This window comes from Oryzias latipes, chromosome 3 (assembly GCF_002234675.1).
Source record: "Oryzias latipes chromosome 3, ASM223467v1".
NCBI classification, from domain to species: domain Eukaryota; kingdom Metazoa; phylum Chordata; class Actinopteri; order Beloniformes; family Adrianichthyidae; genus Oryzias; species Oryzias latipes.
The window spans coordinates 1,683,397-1,690,896 of record NC_019861.2 but is presented as its reverse complement, the minus strand read 5'-3'; the positions used below and the strand labels follow the sequence as shown (position 1 = coordinate 1,690,896).

The following is a 7,500-nucleotide window of genomic DNA, read 5'->3' as shown; positions in this document are numbered from 1 at the left end:
TTTCCTTCTCTTTGGTGGATGCCAGCAAAAGCCGGAAAACTTACAGCACCTGGTATTCCCAGGCGGTCTCCCATCCAAGTACTAACCAGGCCCGACCCTGCTTAGCTTCCGAGATCGGACGAGATCGGGCGTGTTCAGGGTGGTATGGCCGTAAGCGAAGGGTTGTGTGGAGCAGAGCCCTTTAAGCGCTGCCTGCACCAGACTCCTGCCTGCTCCCAGCGGCCCCTTCACCCACTCACTCTGTGCCACTGATTGGTGCACCTGCTGAGCGGACACACCCACCTGCAGCCAAAACGGTGACCTTTCACCCCAGCAGGTGCGCCACAGCGGCCTTCCACACACACACACCTGCGTGGGCTCGTCACCGAGACGGCAGCGTTTCTAGAGGGTGCAGGCTTGTGCATTTGCACCTCGGCGCTGACTGCCCTGCAGCTCGCTGAAGAGTTTGGATGAAGCCCGGACGGTCATGTCAGAGAAAAAAAAAAAAAAAAAAAAAAGAAAAAGAAAAGAAAAGAAAAGAAAAGAAAGACACAGAAGGACATGAAAAAGCAAGAAACCAAAGCTGTGTGTTTGATTTCCTGGCCGTGCGCTCTCTGGTGGCTGTATGTGTCACAGAACGGTGGTGTCAGAAAAAAAAAACAAAGACACAATGCATGACAAGGAAACCAAAGTACCCAAAGCTGTTTGTGGGGTGTGTGAGTGATTTTCCTTCTCTTTGGTGGATGCCAGCAAAAGCCGGAAAACTTACAGCACCTGGTATTCCCAGGCGGTCTCCCATCCAAGTACTAACCAGGCCCGACCCTGCTTAGCTTCCGAGATCGGACGAGATCGGGCGTGTTCAGGGTGGTATGGCCGTAAGCGAAGGGTTGTGTGGAGCAGAGCCCTTTAAGCGCTGCCTGCACCAGACTCCTGCCTGCTCCCAGCGGCCCCTTCACCCACTCACTCTGTGCCACTGATTGGTGCACCTGCTGAGCGGACACACCCACCTGCAGCCAAAACGGTGACCTTTCACCCCAGCAGGTGCGCCACAGCGGCCTTCCACACACACACACCTGCGTGGGCTCGTCACCGAGACGGCAGCGTTTCTAGAGGGTGCAGGCTTGTGCATTTGCACCTCGGCGCTGACTGCCCTGCAGCTCGCTGAAGAGTTTGGATGAAGCCCGGACGGTCATGTCAGAGAAAAAAAAAAAAAAAAAAAAAAAGAAAAGAAAAGAAAAGAAAAGAAAAGAAAAGAAAGACACAGAAGGAAAGAAAAGCAAGAAACCCAAAGCTGTGTGTTTGATTTCCTGGCCGGTGCGCTCTCTGGTGGCTGTATGTGTCACAGAACGGTGGTGTCAGAAAAATAAAAACCAAAGACACAAATGCATGACAAGGAAACCAAAGTACCCAAAGCTGTTTGTGGGGTGTGTGAGTGATTTTCCTTCTCTTTGGTGGATGCCAGCAAAAGCCGGAAAACTTACAGCACCTGGTATTCCCAGGCGGTCTCCCATCCAAGTACTAACCAGGCCCGACCCTGCTTAGCTTCCGAGATCGGACGAGATCGGGCGTGTTCAGGGTGGTATGGCCGTAAGCGAAGGGTTGTGTGGAGCAGAGCCCTTTAAGCGCTGCCTGCACCAGACTCCTGCCTGCTCCCAGCGGCCCCTTCACCCACTCACTCTGTGCCACTGATTGGTGCACCTGCTGAGCGGACACACCCACCTGCAGCCAAAACGGTGACCTTTCACCCCAGCAGGTGCGCCACAGCGGCCTTCCACACACACACACCTGCGTGGGCTCGTCACCGAGACGGCAGCGTTTCTAGAGGGTGCAGGCTTGTGCATTTGCACCTCGGCGCTGACTGCCCTGCAGCTCGCTGAAGAGTTTGGATGAAGCCCGGACGGTCATGTCAGAGAAAAAAAAAAAAAAAAAAAAAAAGAAAAAGAAAAGAAAAGAAAAGAAAAGAAAGACACAGAAGACAAGAAAAGCAAGAAACCCAAAGCTGTGTGTTTGATTTCCTGGCCGGTGCGCTCTCTGGTGGCTGTATGTGTCACAGAACGGTGGTGTCAGAAAAATAAAAACAAAGACACAATGCATGACAAGGAAACCAAAGTACCCAAAGCTGTTTGTGGGGTGTGTGAGTGATTTTCCTTCTCTTTGGTGGATGCCAGCAAAAGCCGGAAAACTTACAGCACCTGGTATTCCCAGGCGGTCTCCCATCCAAGTACTAACCAGGCCCGACCCTGCTTAGCTTCCGAGATCGGACGAGATCGGGCGTGTTCAGGGTGGTATGGCCGTAAGCGAAGGGTTGTGTGGAGCAGAGCCCTTTAAGCGCTGCCTGCACCAGACTCCTGCCTGCTCCCAGCGGCCCCTTCACCCACTCACTCTGTGCCACTGATTGGTGCACCTGCTGAGCGGACACACCCACCTGCAGCCAAAACGGTGACCTTTCACCCCAGCAGGTGCGCCACAGCGGCCTTCCACACACACACCTGCGTGGGCTCGTCACCGAGACGGCAGCGTTTCTAGAGGGTGCAGGCTTGTGCATTTGCACCTCGGCGCTGACTGCCCTGCAGCTCGCTGAAGAGTTTGGATGAAGCCCGGACGGTCATGTCAGAGAAAAAAAAAAAAAAAAAAAAGAAAAAGAAAAGAAAAGAAAAGAAAAGAAAAGAAAAGAAAAGAAAAGAAGAGAAAAAAAAGCAAGAAACCCAAAGCTGTGTGTTTGATTTCCTGGCCGGTGCGCTCTCTGGTGGCTGTATGTGTCACAGAACGGTGGTGTCAGAAAAATAAAAACAAAGACACAATGCATGACAAGGAAACCAAAGTACCCAAAGCTGTTTGTGGGGGTGTGTGAGTGATTTTCCTTCTCTTTGGTGGATGCCAGCAAAAGCCGGAAAACTTACAGCACCTGGTATTCCCAGGCGGTCTCCCATCCAAGTACTAACCAGGCCCGACCCTGCTTAGCTTCCGAGATCGGACGAGATCGGGCGTGTTCAGGGTGGTATGGCCGTAAGCGAAGGGTTGTGTGGAGCAGAGCCCTTTAAGCGCTGCCTGCACCAGACTCCTGCCTGCTCCCAGCGGCCCCTTCACCCACTCACTCTGTGCCACTGATTGGTGCACCTGCTGAGCGGACACACCCACCTGCAGCCAAAACGGTGACCTTTCACCCCAGCAGGTGCGCCACAGCGGCCTTCCACACACACACACCTGCGTGGGCTCGTCACCGAGACGGCAGCGTTTCTAGAGGGTGCAGGCTTGTGCATTTGCACCTCGGCGCTGACTGCCCTGCAGCTCGCTGAAGAGTTTGGATGAAGCCCGGACGGTCATGTCAGAGAAAAAAAAAAAAAAAAAAAAAGAAAAAGAAAAGAAAAGAAAAGAAAAGAAAAGACACAGAAGGACATGAAAAGCAAGAAACCCAAAGCTGTGTGTTTGATTTCCTGGCCGGTGCGCTCTCTGGTGGCTGTATGTGTCACAGAACGGTGGTGTCAGAAAAATAAAAACCAAAGACACAAATGCATGACAAGGAAACCAAAGTACCCAAAGCTGTTTGTGGGGGTGTGTGAGTGATTTTCCTTCTCTTTGGTGGATGCCAGCAAAAGCCGGAAAACTTACAGCACCTGGTATTCCCAGGCGGTCTCCCATCCAAGTACTAACCAGGCCCGACCCTGCTTAGCTTCCGAGATCGGACGAGATCGGGCGTGTTCAGGGTGGTATGGCCGTAAGCGAAGGGTTGTGTGGAGCAGAGCCCTTTAAGCGCTGCCTGCACCAGACTCCTGCCTGCTCCCAGCGGCCCCTTCACCCACTCACTCTGTGCCACTGATTGGTGCACCTGCTGAGCGGACACACCCACCTGCAGCCAAAACGGTGACCTTTCACCCCAGCAGGTGCGCCACAGCGGCCTTCCACACACACACACCTGCGTGGGCTCGTCACCGAGACGGCAGCGTTTCTAGAGGGTGCAGGCTTGTGCATTTGCACCTCGGCGCTGACTGCCCTGCAGCTCGCTGAAGAGTTTGGATGAAGCCCGGACGGTCATGTCAGAGAAAAAAAAAAAAAAAAAAAAAAAGAAAAGAAAAGAAAAGAAAAGAAAAGAAAAGAAAAGAAAGACACAGAAGGACATGAAAAAGCAAGAAACCCAAAGCTGTGTGTTTGATTTCCTGGCCGGTGCGCTCTCTGGTGGCTGTATGTGTCACAGAACGGTGGTGTCAGAAAAATAAAAACCAAAGACACAAATGCATGACAAGGAAACCAAAGTACCCAAAGCTGTTTGTGGGGGTGTGTGAGTGATTTTCCTTCTCTTTGGTGGATGCCAGCAAAAGCCGGAAAACTTACAGCACCTGGTATTCCCAGGCGGTCTCCCATCCAAGTACTAACCAGGCCCGACCCTGCTTAGCTTCCGAGATCGGACGAGATCGGGCGTGTTCAGGGTGGTATGGCCGTAAGCGAAGGGTTGTGTGGAGCAGAGCCCTTTAAGCGCTGCCTGCACCAGACTCCTGCCTGCTCCCAGCGGCCCCTTCACCCACTCACTCTGTGCCACTGATTGGTGCACCTGCTGAGCGGACACACCCACCTGCAGCCAAAACGGTGACCTTTCACCCCAGCAGGTGCGCCACAGCGGCCTTCCACACACACACACCTGCGTGGGCTCGTCACCGAGACGGCAGCGTTTCTAGAGGGTGCAGGCTTGTGCATTTGCACCTCGGCGCTGACTGCCCTGCAGCTCGCTGAAGAGTTTGGATGAAGCCCGGACGGTCATGTCAGAGAAAAAAAAAAAAAAAAAAAAAGAAAAAGAAAAGAAAAGAAAAGAAAAGAAAGACACAGAAGGACATGAAAAAGCAAGAAACCAAAGCTGTGTGTTTGATTTCCTGGCCGGTGCGCTCTCTGGTGGCTGTATGTGTCACAGAACGGTGGTGTCAGAAAAATAAAAACAAAGACACAAATGCATGACAAGGAAACCAAAGTACCCAAAGCTGTTTGTGGGGGTGTGTGAGTGATTTTCCTTCTCTTTGGTGGATGCCAGCAAAAGCCGGAAAACTTACAGCACCTGGTATTCCCAGGCGGTCTCCCATCCAAGTACTAACCAGGCCCGACCCTGCTTAGCTTCCGAGATCGGACGAGATCGGGCGTGTTCAGGGTGGTATGGCCGTAAGCGAAGGGTTGTGTGGAGCAGAGCCCTTTAAGCGCTGCCTGCACCAGACTCCTGCCTGCTCCCAGCGGCCCCTTCACCCACTCACTCTGTGCCACTGATTGGTGCACCTGCTGAGCGGACACACCCACCTGCAGCCAAAACGGTGACCTTTCACCCCAGCAGGTGCGCCACAAGCGGCCTTCCACACACACACACCTGCGTGGGCTCGTCACCGAGACGGCAGCGTTTCTAGAGGGTGCAGGCTTGTGCATTTGCACCTCGGCGCTGACTGCCCTGCAGCTCGCTGAAGAGTTTGGATGAAGCCCGGACGGTCATGTCAGAGAAAAAAAAAAAAAAAAAAAGAAAAAGAAAAGAAAAGAAAAGAAAAGAAAAGAAAAGAAAAGAAAAGAACAGAAGGACATGAAAAAGCAAGAAACCCAAAGCTGTGTGTTTGATTTCCTGGCCGGTGCGCTCTCTGGTGGCTGTATGTGTCACAGAACGGTGGTGTCAGAAAAATAAAAACAAAGACACAAATGCATGACAAGGAAACCAAAGTACCCAAAGCTGTTTGTGGGGGTGTGTGAGTGATTTTCCTTCTCTTTGGTGGATGCCAGCAAAAGCCGGAAAACTTACAGCACCTGGTATTCCCAGGCGGTCTCCCATCCAAGTACTAACCAGGCCCGACCCTGCTTAGCTTCCGAGATCGGACGAGATCGGGCGTGTTCAGGGTGGTGTGGCCGTAAGCGAAGGGTTGTGTGGAGCAGAGCCCTTTAAGCGCTGCCTGCACCAGACTCCTGCCTGCTCCCAGCGGCCCCTTCACCCACTCACTCTGTGCCACTGATTGGTGCACCTGCTGAGCGGACACACCCACCTGCAGCCAAAACGGTGACCTTTCACCCCAGCAGGTGCGCCACAGCGGCCTTCCACACACACACACCTGCGTGGGCTCGTCACCGAGACGGCAGCGTTTCTAGAGGGTGCAGGCTTGTGCATTTGCACCTCGGCGCTGACTGCCCTGCAGCTCGCTGAAGAGTTTGGATGAAGCCCGGACGGTCATGTCAGAGAAAAAAAAAAAAAAAAAAAAAAGAAAAAGAAAAGAAAAGAAAAGAAAAGAAAGACACAGAAGGACATGAAAAAGCAAGAAACCCAAAGCTGTGTGTTTGATTTCCTGGCCGGTGCGCTCTCTGGTGGCTGTATGTGTCACAGAACGGTGGTGTCAGAAAAATAAAAACAAAGACACAAATGCATGACAAGGAAACCAAAGTACCCAAAGCTGTTGTGGGGTGTGTGAGTGATTTTCCTTCTCTTTGGTGGATGCCAGCAAAAGCCGGAAAACTTACAGCACCTGGTATTCCCAGGCGGTCTCCCATCCAAGTACTAACCAGGCCCGACCCTGCTTAGCTTCCGAGATCGGACGAGATCGGGCGTGTTCAGGGTGGTATGGCCGTAAGCGAAGGGTTGTGTGGAGCAGAGCCCTTTAAGCGCTGCCTGCACCAGACTCCTGCCTGCTCCCAGCGCCCCTTCACCCACTCACTCTGTGCGCTGATTGGTGCACCTGCTGAGCGGACACACCCACCTGCAGCCAAAACGGTGACCTTTCACCCCAGCAGGTGCGCCAAAGAGGCCTTCCACACACACACACCTGCGGGGCTCGTCACCGAGACGGCAGCGTTTCTAGAGGGTGCAGGCTTGTGCATTTGCACCTCGGCGCTGACTGCCCTGCAGCTCGCTGAAGAGTTTGGATGAAGCCCGGACGGTCATGTCAGAGAAAAAAAAAAAAAAAAAAAAAAAAAAGAAAAGAAAAGAAAAGAAAAGAAAAGAAAAGAAAGAAAAGAAAAAGAAAAGAAAAGAAACCCAAAGCTGTGTGTTTGATTTCCTGGCAGGTGCGCTCTCTGGTGGCTGTATGTGTCACAGAAGGGTGGTGTCAGAAAAAAAAAGAAAGACACAATTGCATGACAAGGAAACCAAAGTACCCAAAGCTGTTGTGGGGTGTGTGAGTGATTTTCCTTCTCTTTGGTGGATGCCAGCAAAAGCGGAAAACTTACAGCACCTGGTATTCCCAGGCGGTCTCCCATCCAAGTACTAACCAGGCCCGACCCTGCTTAGCTTCCGAGATCGGACGAGATCGGGCGTGTTCAGGGTGGTATGGCCGTAAGCGAAGGGTTGTGTGGAGCAGAGCCCTTTAAGCGCTGCCTGCACCAGACTCCTGCCTGCTCCCAGCGCCCCTTCACCCACTCACTCTGTGGCACTGATTGGTGCACCTGCTGAGCGGACACACCCACCTGCAGCCAAAACGGTGACCTTTCACCCCAGCAGGTGCGCCACAGCGGCCTTCCACACACACACACCTGCGTGGGCTCGTCACCGAGACGGCAGCGTTTCTAGAGGGTGCAGGC

General features: G+C 52.9%; 11 non-coding genes across 11 annotated transcripts; all 11 read right to left on the bottom strand.

The window, feature by feature from the left end:
* Positions 1-37: 37 nt before the first annotated feature.
* Positions 38-156, bottom strand: LOC111947204. The gene has a single exon (XR_002873027.1). It is a non-coding gene; the product is annotated as a 5S ribosomal RNA (ribosomal RNA).
* Positions 157-741: 585 nt separating this feature from the next.
* LOC111947203 lies at positions 742-860 on the bottom strand. Its single transcript, XR_002873026.1, has one exon. It is a non-coding gene; the product is annotated as a 5S ribosomal RNA (ribosomal RNA).
* A 593-nt stretch (positions 861-1,453) lies between these two features.
* On the bottom strand, positions 1,454-1,572 carry LOC111947202. Its single transcript, XR_002873025.1, has one exon. It is a non-coding gene; the product is annotated as a 5S ribosomal RNA (ribosomal RNA).
* A 587-nt stretch (positions 1,573-2,159) lies between these two features.
* LOC111947201 lies at positions 2,160-2,278 on the bottom strand. The gene has a single exon (XR_002873024.1). It is a non-coding gene; the product is annotated as a 5S ribosomal RNA (ribosomal RNA).
* A 594-nt stretch (positions 2,279-2,872) lies between these two features.
* On the bottom strand, positions 2,873-2,991 carry LOC111947200. The gene has a single exon (XR_002873023.1). It is a non-coding gene; the product is annotated as a 5S ribosomal RNA (ribosomal RNA).
* Positions 2,992-3,581: 590 nt separating this feature from the next.
* LOC111947199 lies at positions 3,582-3,700 on the bottom strand. The gene has a single exon (XR_002873022.1). It is a non-coding gene; the product is annotated as a 5S ribosomal RNA (ribosomal RNA).
* A 601-nt stretch (positions 3,701-4,301) lies between these two features.
* Positions 4,302-4,420, bottom strand: LOC111947198. Its single transcript, XR_002873021.1, has one exon. It is a non-coding gene; the product is annotated as a 5S ribosomal RNA (ribosomal RNA).
* Positions 4,421-5,008: 588 nt separating this feature from the next.
* LOC111947197 lies at positions 5,009-5,127 on the bottom strand. The gene has a single exon (XR_002873020.1). It is a non-coding gene; the product is annotated as a 5S ribosomal RNA (ribosomal RNA).
* Positions 5,128-5,730: 603 nt separating this feature from the next.
* LOC111947244 lies at positions 5,731-5,849 on the bottom strand. The gene has a single exon (XR_002873067.1). It is a non-coding gene; the product is annotated as a 5S ribosomal RNA (ribosomal RNA).
* Positions 5,850-6,437: 588 nt separating this feature from the next.
* LOC111947196 lies at positions 6,438-6,556 on the bottom strand. The gene has a single exon (XR_002873019.1). It is a non-coding gene; the product is annotated as a 5S ribosomal RNA (ribosomal RNA).
* Positions 6,557-7,142: 586 nt separating this feature from the next.
* On the bottom strand, positions 7,143-7,261 carry LOC111947194. The gene has a single exon (XR_002873017.1). It is a non-coding gene; the product is annotated as a 5S ribosomal RNA (ribosomal RNA).
* Between the last annotated feature and the right edge of the window lie 239 nt (positions 7,262-7,500).